At 44.8% G+C, this 18,892-nt stretch overlaps 1 protein-coding gene and 1 pseudogene across 4 annotated transcripts in view; both read left to right on the top strand.

The window, feature by feature from the left end:
* The first annotated feature begins 10,174 nt into the window (after nucleotides 1-10,174).
* On the top strand, nucleotides 10,175-10,987 carry LOC116530024 (annotated as a pseudogene).
* A 4,457-nt stretch (nucleotides 10,988-15,444) lies between these two features.
* TGFBR3 (transforming growth factor beta receptor 3) overlaps nucleotides 15,445-18,892 on the top strand; it is a 220,378-nt gene continuing 216,930 nt past the window's right edge. For 2 of the 4 annotated variants that reach the window (XM_032247873.1, XM_032247871.1), the window contains exon 1: nucleotides 15,445-15,716. The gene's annotated coding sequence lies outside the window, so the exon portion shown is untranslated. The remainder of the gene's footprint in view (nucleotides 15,717-18,892) is intronic. The other 2 variants (XM_032247872.1, XM_032247874.1) reach the window with 2 other exon arrangements.

The following is an 18,892-nucleotide window of genomic DNA, read 5'->3' as shown; positions in this document are numbered from 1 at the left end:
AAAAAAAAAAAAACTCTAGCAGTATACTATTATAAGACCAAAATAAGAGCAGTGTGGTAAAGCATTATACATTATTTCTACTCCGTGTCTGACTCTCTCCTTTCAGCTAGCTTTAGTCATCAGGCCTATTTGTTCAGCTTAGGGGATTTGATTTATCTACTCTATGTGAACAGGTCTGACAATGGAACCCCCTTCCTCATGTCAAAACCTTTGGCTTCCAGGTGGAGATTCATTCATGCTGTTTGTACGACATACGTGCTCCCTGCCTGGACAAATTGGTCCCAATTTCCTCAGGTCAGATGTATTTTGCTGCCTCCCAAGTCCTGGCCTGCATAACACCCAAAGCCTCACCCAAGCATAACACCCAAAACATCAATCTCTTTTTGAGCCCTAGAGGTGCATCTCTCTTCATGATTATTTCGAAAGATCACTAATTGCCTCAATCTCTTAACTGTGGGTACTCATCTCTAGAATAAAACCATCCCTTAATTTGATAATGTTTATTGAATACCTGTTAGATGCTGCCATTCTGCTCGGAGCAAGGAATATAGTGCTGATTAAGATAGCCATGGTTCCTGCCTTTGTGGTGCTTATAGTGTACTGTGGAGCTTATACAGGGAGCCTGCTTTAAGGAGGGATTGTTTCTTCACTAATGTGATCTGTACATAGATGGTACTGAAAGAGTGTGTGCATATGTGTTTGTTAGTGGGTGAGAGACAAGACAGGAAGTAAGGAGAACCAGAACTATCAACATTGTTTAGGTTAGAGGTGATGCTATTTTGACCAGGGTGGTAGCAGCAATGGAAATAGTGAGAAGTGAAGGTAGAGTAAATAGGACTGACTGGCAGACTGGTTGTGGAGTTAGAGACAGAGATGAATCAATGATGACCCATATGTGTTTGACCTGAGCCACTGGGTGAACAGTAGGGCTGTTTATAGAGATGAGGACCATTTATGGAGATGAGGACAGAGAGAATGTATGTGCAAGAATCAGGAGTTTCTTTTTATTGTTACATTTGATTTTCCAGTTGAATAAACCAACTGGAGATATTGAGAAATCACAAATACATGACTTTGAAGTTCAAGGCTAGAGATAAAATTTTGAGAATCATCAATGTGTAATCTATTTAAAGAAATGGGTCTTGTATTAGTCTATTCTTGCATGGAAATAAAGAAATACCTGAGATTGGCCAGGTATGGTGGCGTGACGCTGTAATCCAAGCACTTTGGGAGGACAAAATGGGAGGATTCACTTGAGGCCGGAAGTTTGAGACCAGCCTGGTCAATGTTGAGAGACCCCCATCTCTCTGAATGAACGAAAGAAAGGAAGGAAGGAAGGAAGGAAGGAAGGAAGGAAGGAAGGAAGGAGAAAGAAAGAAAGAAAGTTTAGAAAGAAAGGTAGTTTAGAGAGAAAGAGAGAGAAATATCTGAGACTGGGCAATTTATAAAAAAGAGGTTCAGTTGGCTCACGGTTCTGTAAGCTGTATAGGAAGCATAAAGCAGGCATCTACTTCTGGGGGAGGCCTCAGGAAGCTGCCAATCATGGCAGAAGGTGAAGGAAGAGCAGGTGTTTCACATGGTGGAAGCAGGAGCAAGAGAGTGAGGGGAGAGATGCTATACCCTTTTGCATGACCAGATCTCTCAAGAATTCACTATCTCAAGGACAATACCAAAAGTATGGTACTAAATCATTCATGAGAATTTGCCCCCATGATCCAATTACCTCCCACTAGGCCCCACTTCCAACACTGGGGATTACAACTGAACATTAAATTTGGGTGGGGATGCAGATTCAAGCTAGATCAGTCTGGATGATAACACTTAGAGAGTCTCAACAGAGAAGAGGACCGAGGACACTGTCTTGGGACAAGCCAACATTTAGATCCTGGAAGCAGAAAGAAAAACCAGCAGAGGTGACTTAGAAGGAACAGCAATGGATGAAAAATCAGTTCGGTGGGAGGGAAAACCATTAGTACATCTTTTTGCTGCAGCCAAATGCAATGTCTCAAAGAGTATGGCATAATCTTCTGTGTAAACTAAGAGCAGTTAAGTAAGGTAAAAACTGAGCATCAGCCACTGGTCTTGCCATAAGGTGACCTTGACAAAAATGATCTGACTGGATCTGATTGAGGAGGAGCTGTGGGTTAAGAAGCATGGGCAGCAAAGGAAGACAAAGAGTTTCACTGCAAAGGAGGTAGAGGAAAAGGAGTTAGGTGGGCAGATGGGGTAAAGTAAGATTTTTAAAGACAAGAAATATTCTAGTATGTTTGTAAGTTGATGAGAACGATCCAGGAAAGAGAAATCTAAAGCTGCAATTGCAAGAGTGGATTACTACAGGATGAAAGTCCTTGAGTCATTGACGGAATGACTCCAGGGCACAGATGGCGGAAGCAAGGCCAATTCACCCAGGGTAACCAGAGCAGAGAAGAAGCGTAAATTGGCAGATGTGGTGGGAAGAGAAAGATGCTTTCTTCTGATGGCTCTGATATTCTCAGTAAAATAAGAAACAAGGTCATCAGCTGAGTTCAAAGAGGGAGAAGAAGGTATTGAAGAATTGAGAAGAGAAGAAATAAAATTCACCTATTGTAGAATGGCAGAGTGAGCTAATAAGGAAAATTTAGTAGGATTGCTGAGCAGCATTAAGGGCCCATTGAGGGTTATGGTGATCGATTTATTTTTTTTTTTAATTAATTAATTATTTTTTTTTCCAAGATGCTGTCTTGCCCTGTTGCCCAGGTTGGAGTGCAGTGGTGTGATCTCGGCTAACTGTAACCACTGCCTCCCGGGTTCAAGTGATTCTCCTGCCTCAGCCTTCTGAGTAGCTGAGACTACAGGTGCATGACATCACACCTGGCTAATTTTTTGTATTTTTAATAGAGACGGGGTTTCAACATGTTGGCCAGGCCGATCTTGAAATCTGGACCTCATAATCCGCCTGCCTCAGTCTCTCAAAGTGCTGGGATTACAGGTGTGAGTTATTGCGCCTGGCTGGAAGGCCAGATTTCTTATGAAGACTGACATAAACAGGATTGTGATGGCCTTGTGATCTTGTAGGGGGAGGTGAAGAATTCATTCTATTCTAGCTTCCTTCTTAGAAGTAGTCTCTCGGCCGGGCGTGGTGGCTCACACCTGTAATCCAAGCACTTTGGAGGCCAAGGCGGGCGGATCACCTGAGGTCAGGAGTTCAAGACCAGCCTGACCAACATGGTGAAACCCCGTCTTTATTCAAAAAAAAAAAAAAAAAAGAACTAGTCTCTCAGACACTCCTGTTGTAAAGACACAATATTCCTTGGAGGTTGTTCAGAATATTCTTTTCATTCTCTGCATCTCCTGAATCCTATGCTCACTTCTTACCTTGCTCTGATCCTCCTTTCAAGCCAAGACATGTCTCAATTCCTCTAGGATTTATAGTCTTATTCAACAGATGAGACTGTTTTACACATAATTCTTTCCTGTTCCTTAGATATATTTTTTATTATATTTCCTGTTACCTCCATATGCACTTTTTTTTTTTTTTTTTTTTTGAGACACAGTTTCGCTCTGTGCCCAGGCTGGAGTGCAGTTGCAGGATCTTGGCTCACTGCAGTCTACAACTCTTGGGTTCAAGCAATTCTTCTGCCTGAGTAGCTGGGATTACAGGTGCCTGCCACCATGGCCAGCTAATTTTTCTGTATTTTTAGTAGAGACAGGGTTTTACCATGTTGGTCAGGCCAATCTCAAACTCCTGATCTCAAATGATCCACCCACTTCAGCCTCCCAAAGTGCTGGGATTACAGGCATGAACCACCATGCTCAGCCCCTGTATGTATTTTCACCTCTTAATATGGCTTAGCACATTTCAGTGAATATTGTTTGGTCTTTAGAACATGGAAGAAACTAACATCTTCCAGAAAGCAGCACAAATTATATGAGTAAACTGGGGAAATTTTACTTTTTTTCTTTTTCTTTTTTTTAAATAAAGATGGGGTTTCACCATGATGGCCAGGCTGGACTTGAACTCCTGACCTCAGGTGATCCACCCACCTTGGCTTCCCAAAGTGCTAGGATTACAGGTGTGAGCCACCACACCCGGCCGGGAAATTTTAAAATAAGTTTTTTTGTTTGTTTGTTTTAAAGATGGGATTCCACCATGTTGGTCAGGCTGGTCTTGAACTCCCGACCTCAGGTGACCCGACCGCCTTGGCCTCCCAAAGTGCTTGGATTACAGGAGTGAGCCACCACGCCTGGCCTAAAATAAGTTTTAATTAAAAATTTTTTACCATTTTTTCTCAAATTTTAACAATGAATTGTAAACCAAAAATAAAATCCTAAATCCTCCAACCAACTTGAACCCTTTTTAAAGAGAAACATTCTTAGAAACCTTTGGGAAAACATTTCCTACTTTAAAAAACATGGACTATAAAGAACTAATGTCTTTTAATATGGGAAATTCTTTTGATTTTTTAAAATTTTTTATTAAAAAAAATTTTTTTTTTTAATAATATAATTTATAGGCCGGGGGCGGTGGCTCAAGCCTGTAATCCCAGCACTTTGGGAGGCCGAGGCGGGTGGATCACGAGGTCAAGAGATCGAGACCATCCTGGTCAACATGGTGAAACCCCGTCTCTACTAAAAATACAAAAAATTAGCTGGGCATGGTGGTGCGTGCCTGTAATCCCAGCTACTCAGGAGGCTGAGGCAGGAGAATTGCCTGAACCCAGGAGGCGGAGGTTGCGGTGAGCCGAGATCGCGCCATTGCACTCCAGCCTGGGTAACAAGAGCGAGACTCCGTCTCAAAAAACAAAACAAAACAAAAAAAATATATAATATAATTTATATTAATTATTTGAAACATTCTCCTATCCAATTCTTTTGGTTAATTATCCTTGTCGGAAAAAGAAAAAACGATAAAACATTGCTTTTTAAGATTATCACTAAAGTAAAAATTACAAAATAAAAACAAATTTCTATTTAACTCATCCCTTAATCTTAAAGAATATATTATACACTGGGCCGGGCTCAGTGGCTCACACCTGTAATCCCAGCACTTTGGGAAGCCAAGATGGGCAGATCACTTGAGGTCAGGAGTTCGACACCAGCCTGGCCAACATGGTGAAACCCTGCTCTACAGAAAATACAACTATTAACTGGGCATAGTGGCACACGCCTGTAAACCCAGCTACTTGGGAGGCTGAGGCAGAAGAATCGCTTGAACTTGGGAGGTGGAGGTTGTAGTGAGCCAATATCACACCACCGCTCTCCAACCTGGGTGACAGAACCAGACCCTGTCTTTAAAAAATAATAATAATAATAGCGGCCGGGCGTGGTGGCTCACACCTGTAATCTCAGCACTTTGGAAGGCCAAGGCGGGCAGATCACCTGAGGTCAGGAGTTCAAGACCAGCCTGGCCAACATGGTGAAACCCTGTCTTTAAAAAAAAAAAAAAAAAAAGTAAAAGAAAAAGAAAATAGTAAATAAGAATATGTTTCAAGTTAAGAAACTCTTCTCCTTAGATAACATGTTAAAAGAAATTCAAGAAATGTTACAGCAGATAATTTTATAACAAACATGTAGATATGCCTATTTTCAAAATATGTTAGGAAATAAATTTTATAAAGCCAAACTTACAAAACAGCCTTCCACAGAGTAAGTGCTCAATAAAGAGTAATAATAATAATAGCAATAATAATATTAATAGAGAGCCAGTAATAACAGCAATAATAATTTTAAAATTTAGATATTTTTACAAGTAGACTTTCAACATTTCTTCTACTTGTTGAAATGAAGTCAATGAGGTTGTTTTCTTTAGAGTGTTAACTGAGTATCAAGTGCAGTAGGAAGGAAATGATTCATCAATTGGCTTTTGGAATAAAACACTTCCCTGAAGCTACCTTGGTTAATATTTGCAAGTATTGTGAACTTTTTGGATGAAATACCACACAGATGCAACTCAAAACCAATAGTAATATGTAGTTCTTTCAGCTCTAAACTGGGATTACTTTCAAGTAAACTCTAAAATCATGGGAATAACCCATCTTGTGGTTCTTGGTAAAAATGATACATGTTAATTATGAAACAAGCACAGATAACATGATGATCTGAGGTTGAGATGGTGCCATCCACTAATTTCTGCTCAATGTTCAAGATATAACCCTGAACAGAGAGGGTTCAAGGAGACCCTCAGTTGACTAAGGGACTCACAATGCAACTTTAGTTCAGTTTTAGAAAATAAGAAAGATATGTTTCTGGCACACTTTAGTTTTGGGCTGAGATTCAAAACATTTACAGACATTAATATATGTCCTGGGTGCCCCTTGTCCTTTTTTGTCTCCCTGAGCACAAAATAACCTTACATAATTCATGATTCTTTTTTTTTCTCTTCTCTAGACCAAAACCCAATAAACAGAAAACAGATAAACAAGAGGTGGAGCTAGTTCTCTGCCGAGTGTTGTGGGGGTGGGGTTGAGGATGGAGTTTTCCTTCAGGAATCCCAGCTCCTGCTGCTGGGAGAGCAAGGCCCTGCCACATCCCCTATGGAGCTAAGACCACAGGGATCTTAGGGGGTTTTGCTGTGGCTCTGAAATGGTATGAGGTTTCCTGCTTCGTCAGAATCCCTGCTGAGGGGGAAATTGAAGGTGTATTGTGGAAACCTCCTTTGGGGGCTCCTGCACGGTCACAGGAAACGTCGAGTTTGCAGGAACTTGCGGTTACTGTGAGAAAATTTGCTTTGGATTTTTATGTCCAAAATCTCTGTGGAATTCCCCAGGTCTGAAGCTTGGTACCTGCTTTGGACTCTGCTCTGTATATAGGTTCATCTGATTGTATTTTTTTCTCATTAATTGAAATTTGCCAGTTGCAATTTCATCAGTGAAAACCAAATTCTAATTTTGTAGGTAGATAAAGAAAATATGACTTTCCCGGGCGCGGTGGCTCACGCCTGTAATCCCAGCACTTTGGGAGGCCAAGGCGGGTGGATCACGAGGTCAAGAGATCGAGACCATCCTGGTCAACATGGTGAAACCCCGTCTCTACTAAAAGTACAAAAAATTAGCCGGGAATGGTGGCACGTGCCTGTAATCCCAGCTACTCAGGAGGCTGAGGCAGGAGAATTGCCTGAACCCAGGAGGCGGAGGTTGCAGTGAGCCGAGATCGCGCCATTGCACTCCAGCCTGGGTAACAAGAGCGAAACTCCGTCTCAAAAAAAAAAAAAAGAAAAAAAGAAAAAAAAAGAAAATATGACTTTAAGGCTGGGTGCGGTGGCTAATGCCCATAATCACAGCACTTCAGTAGGCCGAGTTGGGTGAATCACCTGAGGTCAGGAGTTTAAGACCAGCCTGACCAACATGGAGAAACCCATCTCTACTAAAAATACAAATTTTCTGTGTGTGGTGTGGCGGGTGCCTGTAATCCCAGCTACTCCAGAGGCTGAGGCAGGAGAATCACTTGAATCCGGGAGGTGGATGTTGCAGTGAGCCGAGATCATGCCATTGCACTCCAGCCTGGGCAACAAGAGCAAAACTATGTCTCAAAAAAAAAAAAAAAAAAAGAAAAAAAAAAAAAAAAAAGAAAAAAGAAGATGTGGCTTTAAATTATGGCCTTAGGTTTTGATGACATAAAACATCAATGAGTATGAACTAGGTCTTTATGAGCGAATTTGAAAAATAAAGTAGTAAATCTGTCTGTGATAATAGGTTAACAGAGCAGAAAATGAGGGCAGATGTTGTAGTTTGTAGACCAGCATCCTGTCACAACAATTTTGAAACATTTGGTTCATGTTCTGTCACACATTCTTAAAAGTAGTTGTGCAATTGCCTCCAAGCTGTTGACTGTATTAGACAAACTTTAAATTAGTGAAAGGAATCTATTTTTAAATAGTGGTGGTGGGGTAACAGTTCTTCTAAACAAACTTTCATTTTTATCTTTTCAAAGTTTTAAAGAATCGAGTTTTTTTCTTCGAGACAGGATCTCAGTTCTTTTGCCCAGGCTGGAGTACAGTGGCATGATCACGGCTCATTGCAGCCTGGACCTACTGGGTTCAAGTGATCCTTCCACCTCAGCCTACAAAGTAGCTGGGACTACAAGCACATACCACCACGTGGCTAATTTTTGTATTTTTTGTAGAGACTGGGTTTCACAACATTGCTCAGGCTGGTCTAAAATTCCTGGGCTCAAGTGATCCACCATGGCCTCCCAAAGTACTGGGATTACAGGCATGAGCCACTGCACCTGGCCTTAGAATTGAACTTAAAAAAAAGAAAAAAAAAATATGAAGCCAGGCATAGAGGCTCATGCCTGTAATCCCAGCGCTTTGGGAGACAAGGCAGGAGGATCATTATCAGGAGCTCCAGACCAGCCTGGCCAACATGGAGAAACCCCATCTCTACTAAAAATACAAAAATTAGCCAGGTGTGGTGGCAAGCACTTATAGCCCCAGCTACTCGGGAGGCAGAGGCAGGAGAATCAAGTGAACTTGGGAGGCGGAGGTTGCAGTGAACCAAGATTGTGCCACTGTACTCCAGCCTGGGTGACAGTGCAAGACTGTGTCTCAAAAAAAAAAAAAAAGAAAGAAAAAAATGAGACTCACTCTCTCTCTATTTTTTTTTAAGAGATGGGGTTTCACCTTGTTGGTCAGGGTGGTTTTGAACTCCTAACTTCAGGTGATCCAACTACCTTGGCCTTCCAAATTGCTGGGATTACAGGCATGAGCCATGGTGACAGCCTCACCACACCCTGTGAGACTCTCTCTTTGTGAGTGCAAGGTGGCTTTCACCTTTCACCTGTAGCACAAAGTGGAGGTTCAGAACATGAACAGATTCTGTAGCCAGGCCACCAGACTCTGCCACTTGCTGGTTGTGTGACCTTGGGCAAGTTACATAACCTCTCTGTGCATCATTTCCTAATCTGTAAAATGAGGATAATAGCCAGGCACGGTGGCTCACGCCTGTAATCCCAGCATTTTGGGAGGCTGAGGCAGGCGGATTACAAGGTTAGGAGTTCAAGACCAGCTTGCCAATATGGTGAAACTCTTATCTCTACTAAAAATACAAAAATTAGCCCGGTGTGGTGGCACCTGCCTATTGTGCCAGCTACTCCAGAGGCTGAGAAGGAAGAATCACTTGAATTCAGGAGGCGGAAGCTGCAGTGAGCTGAGATCGTACCACTGCACTCCTGTCTGGGTGACAGGGCAAGACTTTGCCTCAAAAACAACAACAACCAAAAACAAACAAACAAAAACAAATGATTTTTTTTTTTTTTTTCCGAGACGGAGTTTCGCTCTTGTTACCCAGGCTGGAGTGCAATGGCGCGATCTCGGCTCACCGCAACCTCTGCCTCCTGGGTTCAGGCAATTCTCCTGCCTCAGCCTCCTGAGTAGATGGGATTACAGGCACGCACCACCATGCCCAGCTAATTTTTTGTAGTTTTAGTAGAGACGGGGTTTCACCATGTTGACCAGGATGGTCTCGATCTCTTGACCTCGTGATCCACCCGCCTCGGCCTCCCAAAGTGCTGGGATTACAGGCTTGAGCCACCGCGCCCGGCTAACAAATGATTTTTCTAATGATAAAGTCTTTTAGAAAGTCGAGGTGTTTGCTTCCATAAGGAACCTGCGTATGGCATTAGTCACATAAGCAGGTTACTATGAACTTGCTCTGTTGTCTGCTAATCAACAGAATCTGAAGACATGCCACTAAATCTGAGTAACTGTAAACATGTGAGTGCATTCGTACAGGAGGGGTGGTTCCTTGTACGAAAAACAGCCTCAGTAAATCACTGAAACTCTGCTGGCAAACATTTTCAATGCAAGTAATGCACCTCTATTTTACCCCGGTGCTTACAATCCTTTCTGAAAAAATTCCAAACAAATGACCAAGACACCATTTTGGACCAAAAGCAAGCTGGTATCTTCCAGTAACAAATACTGTAACTTGACTGCAATCTTTAATAATGAGAAATTAGTGGAAGGGAGCATCCATTCCCTTAGAAATCAGTTAATATTGCCATTAATAAAAGGTAGGGCAACCGGGCGCGTTGGCTGACACCTGTAATCCCAGCACTTTGGGAGGCCGAGGCAGGAAGATCACTTGAGGTCAGGAGTTTGAGACCAGCCTGGCCAACATGGCGAAACCCCATCTCTACTAAAAGTACAAAAATTTACAGATTCCCGCGGCAGCGCCAGTCAGGTATCAGGTGACGCTGGGTGAATGGACCGTCACGTGACACGGAAGTGGCTCTGAACTGGAAGAGGACGAAAAGGAGAACCATCCGCCACGCGGCCAGGCGGAGAGGAACCGGACTTGCAGCCACCGTGATCAGCAAAGGTCAATATCCAACACAGCCAACCGACCCTGCGCAGCCTCCTGGGAATCCGGTATACCCCCAGACCTTGCATCTTCCTCAGGTTCCACCCTATACTGATAATCCACCTGCCTATTCGTCCGAGCTTTGTCCACCAAGGGGCTGCCGCAGTCCCTAACATGTCGGACGCATTTCCTGAAGCCTGTCTATACCTTTCCATGGCCCAGCCTATGGCTATTGGGCCTTTAGGCTCCACAATCCCCATGACTTACTATCCAGTCGGTCCCATCTATCCACCTGGCTCCTCAGTGCTGGTGGAAGAAGGGTACGATGCAGGTGCCAGCTTTGGAACTGGGGCTACTGTTGGCAACATTCCTCCTCTACCTCCTGCATGCTCTCCCAATGCTGCTCAGCTTGAAGTCATGTAGGGAGCCAATGTCCTCGTAATTTAGTGGAACGGGATCTAATTCATGGGTGGTTCAGATGGTGGCTACACCATCTGGTGAGGAACCAAGGCCACTTTTGTGCTGGGAAAGACATCGCATACCTCCAACATTTCTCACAATGTTGTAACTGCTTTAGTCATACTAACATGAACTTGCATGAACTAACATGCTGCTGGGGTGTCTTTCTGGTGCCCAAACTTTCAGGCACTTTTCAAATTTAAAGACTATTTTGAAGATTTGAAAAAAATACAAAAATTAGCTAGGCATGGTGGTGGGCGATTGTAATCCCAACTACTTGAGAGGCTGAGGCACAAGAATCGCTTAAACCTGGGAGGCAGAAGTTGCAGTGAGCTGAGATGGCGCCATTGCACTCTAGTCTGGGCTGCAAGATCGAAACCGCATCTGAAAAAAAAAAAAAAAATAAAATTAGGGGAAACTCTTTTTTTTTTTCCCTTTTTTTTTTTTAAACGGGGGGGTCATTTTGTTGTAAAGGCTGGAGTACAATGGCGCCATTTCATCTCACTGCAACCTCTACCTCCTGGGTTTAAGTGATTCTCGTGCCTCAGCTTCCTGAGTAGCTGGGATTACAGGTGTGCGCCATCACATCTGGCTAGATGGGGTTTTACCTTGTTGGTCAGGTTGGTCTCAAATTCCTGACTTTGTGATCAGCCCTCCTCAGCCTCCCAAAGCGCTGAGATTACAGACATGAGCCGCCGCGCCGGGCCTAGGGGAACCCTTTTTTAGAGCTTTGCTCGGGAACCAAAAATTCGTGTTTATTTTAAACCTTTGGTCTACGCTTGAGGTATCTGGATTTCTGCTTTTTTCTTTTTTTTTTTTTTTTGAGATGGAGTCTCGCTCTGTCACCCAGGCTGGAGTGCAATGGCACGATCTCGGCTCACTGCAACCTCCGCCTCCCAGATTCAAGCGATTCTCCTGCCTCAGCCTCCCGAGTAGCTGAAATTACAGGCGCACGTGGCCACGCCTGGCTAATTTTTGTATTTTTTTAGTAGAGACAGGGTTTTGCCATGTTGGGCAGGCTCCTCTGGAACTCCTGACCTCAGGTGATCTGCCCACCCTGGCCTCCCAAAGTGCTGGGATTATAGGCGAACCACTGCTCCTGGCCTGGATTTCTGCTTTTAATATCACATTATAAAGATTTAAAGAGAAAATATCTCTGTAGACATTGTTAATTTTGTAATACTGATACAATTTCTTGTGTTTTTCCGTATCATCTACTGAAACTAATAGCTCAGAATTTAAAAAACAATAACAACAACAAAAACCCGTTTATTTTCCCAATCTGTAACGCTTCTGGTGACAGAAGAACCTGCTGGTTAAGGACTTAGGTTTTGAGCTTGGTGGATGTGGGACTGAATCGTGGATAAGATCTCAGTTTGTATAGAGGCATGTATATAGGCCTCATTTAAACATATTTTTAGAGGGCTGTGGAAGTAAATGTGTTTATATGCATAGAATTTAGTATCCACGGCTGAGCACGGTGACTCATGCCTGTAATCTCAGCACTTTGGGAGGCTGAGGCATGTGGATCACTTGAGGTCAGGTGTTCCAGAGCAGTGTGGCCAACATGGTGAAACCCCATTTCTACTAAAAATACAAAAATTATCCAGGCGTGGTGGCATTCGACTGTAATCCCAGCTATTTGGGAGGCTGAGGCAGGAGAATCACTTGAACCCTGGAGGCATAGGTTGCAGTGAGCTGAGATTGCACCACTGCACTCCAGCCTGGGTAACAGAGTGAGACTCCATTTCAAAAAAAAAAAAGAATTTAGTACCCATGCTGGCTCAGATGTTGATGGCTACTGTTATGAATCTAGCTCTACGGGGAACAGTTGCTTCATCACTCTTTAAAGACAAGACACTCCTAAATTATCTACCATGCCATTTTATTTAGAAAGCCTCAACGTGATTGATATATTTTTATTTTATTTTATTTTTTTGAGACAGGGTTTTGCTCTTGTTGTCCAGGCTGGAGTGTAATGGTACAATCTCGGCTCACTGCAACCTCTGCCTCCTGGGTTCACGCGATTCTCTTGTCTCAGCCTCCTGAGTAGCTGAGATTACAGGTGCCCACCACCAAGCCCGGCTATTTTTTGTATTTTAATAGAGACAGGATTTCACCACATTGGTGAGGCTGGTTTCAAACTCCTGGTCTCAGGTGATCCACCCACCTTGGCTTCCCAAAGTGCTAGGATTACAGGCATGAGCCACCTTGCCTGGCTGATAAATGTGGGATTAAATATTCACACTCACTTCAAGTGTTCATATCTGTAATTGAAACTAAACTTGATAACAAGGCATGAATACTGTATTAGTCTGTTTTTATGCTTTGATAAAGACATACCTGAGACTGGGCAATTTGCAAAAGAAAGAGGTTTAATTGGACTTACACTTCCACATGGCTGGGGAGGCTTCACAATCATGGAGGAACATAAGGAGGGGCAAGCCACATATTACATGGATGGCAGCAGGCAAAGAGAACTTGTGCAGGGAGACTCCCAATTTTAAAACCATCAGATCTCGTGAGACTTATTCACTATCACGAGAACAGCACAGGAAAGACTCATCTCCATGATTCAATTACCTCCCACTTGGTTCTTCCCGGGACACATGGGGATTGTGAGATTTATAATTCAAGATGAGATTTGGGTGGAGACACAGCCAAACTATATCAAATACCATGTAATTTGAGTCTAGGAGAAATCTTAAGGCCTTAAACTTAGAGAGACATTATAAAAGCAGAGGCTACCTCCATCTGGACTGTTTATTCCTTCAGAATATTATGCCTACTTGTATTCCCAATGCCTAACTCAGGGCTCCCCCACAGTCCGTGCTCAGTGAATATTGGTAAGAAAAAAATGGTTCATTGAGGAGATTTTTGCAGTAATTCAGGTGATCAATGACATTTGACCTTTATGAATGAATCTCAATTGGGTGGATTCTCTACCTATAGGTACAAGAGGAAGAGGATGAGAAATATTTCCTGTTCTTTCAATAGCTTTTAAAATAATAACATGTCATAAAAAGCCTCCTCATTCCACTCTCCAACATATTAAAAGCCTAAGACTGGGCCAGGTGCAGTGGCTAACTCCTGTAATCCCAGCACTTTGGTAGGCCAAGGCAGGTGAATCTCTTGAGCTCAGGAGTACGAGACCAACCTGGGCAACAAAGTGAGACACCTCCCTTCCCCCGAATTTGTCAGTAATCCCAGCTACTCAGGAGGCTGAGGTGGGAGAATCACTTGAGCTTGGGAGGCGAAGGTTGCTGTGAGATTGAGATTGTGCCACTGCACTCCAGCCTGGGCAACACTGTCTCAAAATAATAATAATAATATTAATAATAAATGGCGTAGGTCCATAGCCCTTTAGAACTGGAAGAAGCCTACTAGGCCAACCCCTTCATTTGAACTGAGTTTTTTTTTTTTTTTTTTTTTTTTTTTGAGACAGAGTCTCCGTCTGTTGCCCAGGCTGGGGTGCAGTGGCGCGATCTCAACTCACTGCAACCTCCGCCTCCCAAGTTCAAGCAATTCTCCTGCCTCAGCCTCCCGAATAACTGGGATTACAGGCACACGCCACCACGCTCAGCTAATTTTTATATATTTTTTAGTAGAGACGGGGTTTCACCATGTTGGCCAGACTGGTCTCGAACTCCTGACCTTGTGATCCGCCCGTCTTGGCCTCCCAAAGTGCTAGGATTACAGGTGTGAGCCACCGCGCCCGGCCTGAACTGAGTCTTGATTAGTGTTAGCCGGTAGCCATTTGTGGAAGGTCGCACAGTAGTCAGGACTGGTCTTTGAAACCTATCAGTCCATGGTCATTTGACCTGCCTGTTTGTAAAACAATGTTGTTACTTAAGTATACTTTTTAATAGAAAAACTGGGTATAAGCAAGAGTATCAAAGTGGTGTTCTGATGCCTGCATTCAACTTTGGCAGCGTGCACTTGACAGGCACAGGTACTCAGGACGTTGCCCCGCCGACCTGTCTGTCGTCCTTATGGCGCCCATCTTAGAGTAACGCCGGTAATGCTGATCTTGCTCCATTATTTGGATTAATTTATTGAACTAGCAGGGAAACGGCTTGGTAAAGCAGTCTCAGCTGCTAGAGAAGAAGAGGCAAGACTCCACCGGCGCCCACCATCAGAGCACGACAAGAAGAAGGACCGGAGGTTGGGAAAAAAACACAGGGACAGAATGAATGTGTGCATAGCGGGGGGGAGGGGTACTGGGGAGAGGGCAAGAGGCTGTGATCAGATTATCTGAGGTTTCAGAACTTCTATATCAAGACCAAGGAACCAAATGCAAACCAACTCCTCCAGGGAGCCCTGGAAAGTTCGAAGGACATAGTTTGAGGGAGCGAGTCCTGCAGCTCCTCGCGCCCTCGTCTCCCCCGCGCTTCCCCCAGGACAGGGGCCGCCCCAACCCGGGTGCGCTGAGCCTGGCAGCGCCCCGAGCCCCTTCTCTCTTTGCCTCCTCGGCCCGAAGGGAAATCCAAGCTCGAGCAGCGTTCGGGGCTCACCCATCAGCCGCGGAGGCAAAGGGGGAGGAGAGAGGAGGCGGGAGGAGGAGTTTCTGGGCGGCCGAGAGCCCCCGGTGGGGCTGGCTGAGAAGCGCCCTTCCCCCCGCACGCTGATTGCTGTGGCGTCCTGCCTGTCCCCGCCCGCGTGTGTACGAGGGAGGGCCAGTGCGCCCGGTCGGCCCGATGGGGGTAATCGAGGGTTTCGGGGACGCGGAGCGGCACTTTCCTCTTCCCAGAGAGTGAGGGAGGGCATCGGCTGCTCTCGCGCCCGGCCACTTTCCCTGCGCGCTTCCCGGAGCTCCCTGCAGGAGGTGGGAGTCCCCGGCGGGTCCGGATGGCGTAGTTGTGCCGCGGCGAAGCAGCTGCCGGAGCTTGCCGTCGCCGAGCGCTGGGCGGGGAAACTTTCCGCCGCTTTCCTCCAACTTGCCGCGGGTGGATCTCCGTTGGACACACCGCCACCGAGGTACGTGCTGGCCCAGCCCCGCGGCGCTGCAGCCCGCCGGGGCCGCGGGCTCTGCAGGCTGCGCGGCGCCCGTCGGTGCGGCGCAGGGTGCTAGTGCCTGCTTCCCGGCCGGGGTCACTCCAGCCACAGGGACCTCCGGGCTTGAGAGGGCGGCGCTGGTGGGGCGGTGTTTACGCTCCGGGGAGCAGGGACTTGTGGCCAGCGGTGCGTGGGGAGCGGCCGCACGGGGCGGGCAGTGCCCCGGACGATGCGCAGTGCTGGGGAGGAATACTCCACGCCTGCCCTCACTCTTCCTCTCCGTGGTTTCTTCTGACCCCTGCGGGGCGCGGTGGCCACTTCCCCCCCCGGCGCGTGACAACGTCGGTGGGAATGGTTTGTTGTGGGTTCGCAGTCAATTGCCGTGGCCCAGGCTGTGGCTCCTGGACTAAGGCACCGACTCGGTTTGCGCTCCCCGCTGGCCGCGCCCTCGCGGTGCTTCGCGGGCTGTGCAGCCAGCTGCAGCTCGGCCCCTCCCGCAGAGAACGCGCCCCGGTTTATTTTGAAGGCTCTCTTCGTGTATTCGTTTGGTTAGGACAAACTTGGAAATTTTGGACTGTCGCTAGAAGAATCTGCTTGCAGACTTGATCTTATTAGGGCATTTGCCCCACTTTGCAGAATCGCGTAGTCATGAGCGGACGTGTCAAGCATGAATTACCTTGGCAAAGTAGAACTTAGTGGATTTGATGTCCTCACAAAAAGCTGGAAGAAGAAAACCGTTCAATTTCCCTGGCTGTGAAGTGGGGATAGTAGTACTTGCCCGTAAAGTTGCTGTGAGCTCCGAATGATTCAGTGTGTGCAAGGTGCTACAGCAGTGCGTTGCACCCAGTAAGCGCCGCACCGAGGTGAGCGCTGCTTCCCCCTAGCCCTGCGGTGGCGGGATAGGAGCGGGGAGGGCAGAGGATAGTAGGAATGACCGTCTGTGATGGGGAACCAGGAGTTATCTCCTCCCGAAGAAGTGAGCGGTTTTGGAGAAGTCTCCACAGGTAGTAAAAACACACCGTTTTCCTGAATGGTACTCAGACTGCAACAGTTACTTCAGTGTGGACTCAGCTGTTTCTTTTGGATAATAACAGCTAACGTTTACTAAGCCCATGCTATGTGCACTTAATCCTCACAGCATCTCTATGGTGAAAGTGCTGTTAACCCTGTTGTACAGAGAAGACACTAGAGGTTAGGTTACTTGTCCAAGATCATACGCAACTTTCTGTTAGTTCTGACTCCAAAGCTAGCTTCTTCCCTCAGCGGAGAGCGGCAAATGCAGGCTGATTTGTGTGTACATAGATTTGTGTGCATAGTCCATGAGTCTTCTCCCATCTTTCAGCTTCCTATTTGAGCTGAACGCGTATTTCTTTAAACATACATAAGTATCTGTGATGAATTTAGGTGATTTGACATACTTATGAGGGTGCCGAATTAAAGTTCCTTTGAAACTGGCCTCAAATAATTATAAATAGATCTCTGACTTATATTACTTGACACAGATTTTTCTTTTTTCTTTTTCTTTTTTATGCATGGATAATTTTTGTATTGTTCATAGATATTTTTTCCTTTTTCGAGATGGAGCCTCACTGTGCCGTAAGGCTGGAGTGCAGTGGCACGATCTCCGGTCACTGCAACCTCCAACTCCCAGGTTCAAGCGATTCTCCTGCCTTGGCCTCCAGAGTAGCTGGGACTACGCTACAGATGCCCTCCACCACGTCCAGCTAATTTTTGTATTTTTAGTAGAGACGGGGCTTCGCCATGTTGGCCAGGATGGTCTCGATCTTTTGACCTTGTGATCCATCTGCCTCCGCCTTCCAAAGTGTTGGAATTACAGGCGTGAGCCACTGTGCCCGGCCAACATGGATCTTTATTCTTAATTTATTTTATTAATTCTCCAGACATTGTTGATCACCATTATTTGGCTTCCTTAGGAAACAGCTTGAGGTTGGCACAGGAGGTAGGGAAATAATTCTTACCCCCTTAAGGGCTATTAACATGAAATTGATTTCATGCCATTGTGTCAGTTAAAGGATGTTGCTCTGTTTCTTGCTGTTCTTTGCTTTTGGCTTTATTTCTGCATTGTTCAGTGTTTCAAGGCTTCAGCACCTTTTTTTTTTTTTTTTTTTGCTCTTCTGTTTGTCATTTGTCAACTTAAATTTTTCCTGTTTTGATGGAATCTGAGCATTATATGGCAGCTCTGCCTGACAGCTGTTGATTCAGCTCATGTTTTTAAATATAAAAATCACCAACATATTTTTGAACCCCAGCACTTCAAAGGCAACCCCTGGGGAGTTCATTGTTATTTTGAATATTAGTCAATAGGGGGAGCATAACACATTATTGATATCTCTAAGGCACATAAACCCGTTTTTAGAGTATTACACATATATTTTGAAAGGGCAGAATGTGGCTTTATCTAGCAAAATAAAAGTTACTTTTGGAGTTCATAATGGAGGACTAGATTTAATTCGAACTGATTAAAATAAGAATGACCTTGAGGACAGGGCCTGTATGTTGAATACATGTCAAGAACTCCATGGTGGCTGGACAGATAATAGATAAACACACATATAGTTTTCTTCAGTTTTTTTCCTTAGGAGGTGTGTAGGCCAGGCACAGTGGCCCAAACCTGTAATCCCAGCATTTTGGGAGGCTGAGGTAGGAGCATCACTTGAGATAAGGAATTAGAGACCACCCTGGGCAATATAGTGAGACCCCCATCTCCTTAATAAATGAAGTTTGTATGTAAACTAATTTTGTGTAGTGTGAATAATATTTCAACTTATCTAGGAGAACTGGAAATCCAGAGGAATTTGTGAATCCTTTTGTAATGATCCTCATTTGTCTTTTGTAGAAAACTGGATATAATGAATTTGTTCTCAGAGAGGTTGGTGTGTTCACAATCCTGTCATCATCTTTCATTAACATCTTTTAAGTGCAAGACAATAGGGGATCAGTAATCCTAAATAACAGCAGTTCTATTACTATGCATTCCTCAGAGACTTGTGTTAACACTCAAGTATAGTAATAGTTCAGGTGTATCATATTTGATACTAGTATAGGTGTGATGTGTCTATAAATACTCATACCTGTAAATATAAACAATAACAATATGCTTGGAAAATCAAACTTGACTTTTTTTTTTTTTTTTTTTT

This window comes from Sapajus apella, unplaced genomic scaffold, assembly GCF_009761245.1.
Source record: "Sapajus apella isolate SASKATOON/1434 unplaced genomic scaffold, GSC_monkey_1.0 scaffold64, whole genome shotgun sequence".
NCBI classification, from domain to species: Eukaryota; Metazoa; Chordata; class Mammalia; order Primates; family Cebidae; genus Sapajus; species Sapajus apella.
The sequence above is the reverse complement of the archived record's forward strand: the minus strand, read 5'-3'. Positions and strand labels throughout refer to the sequence as shown.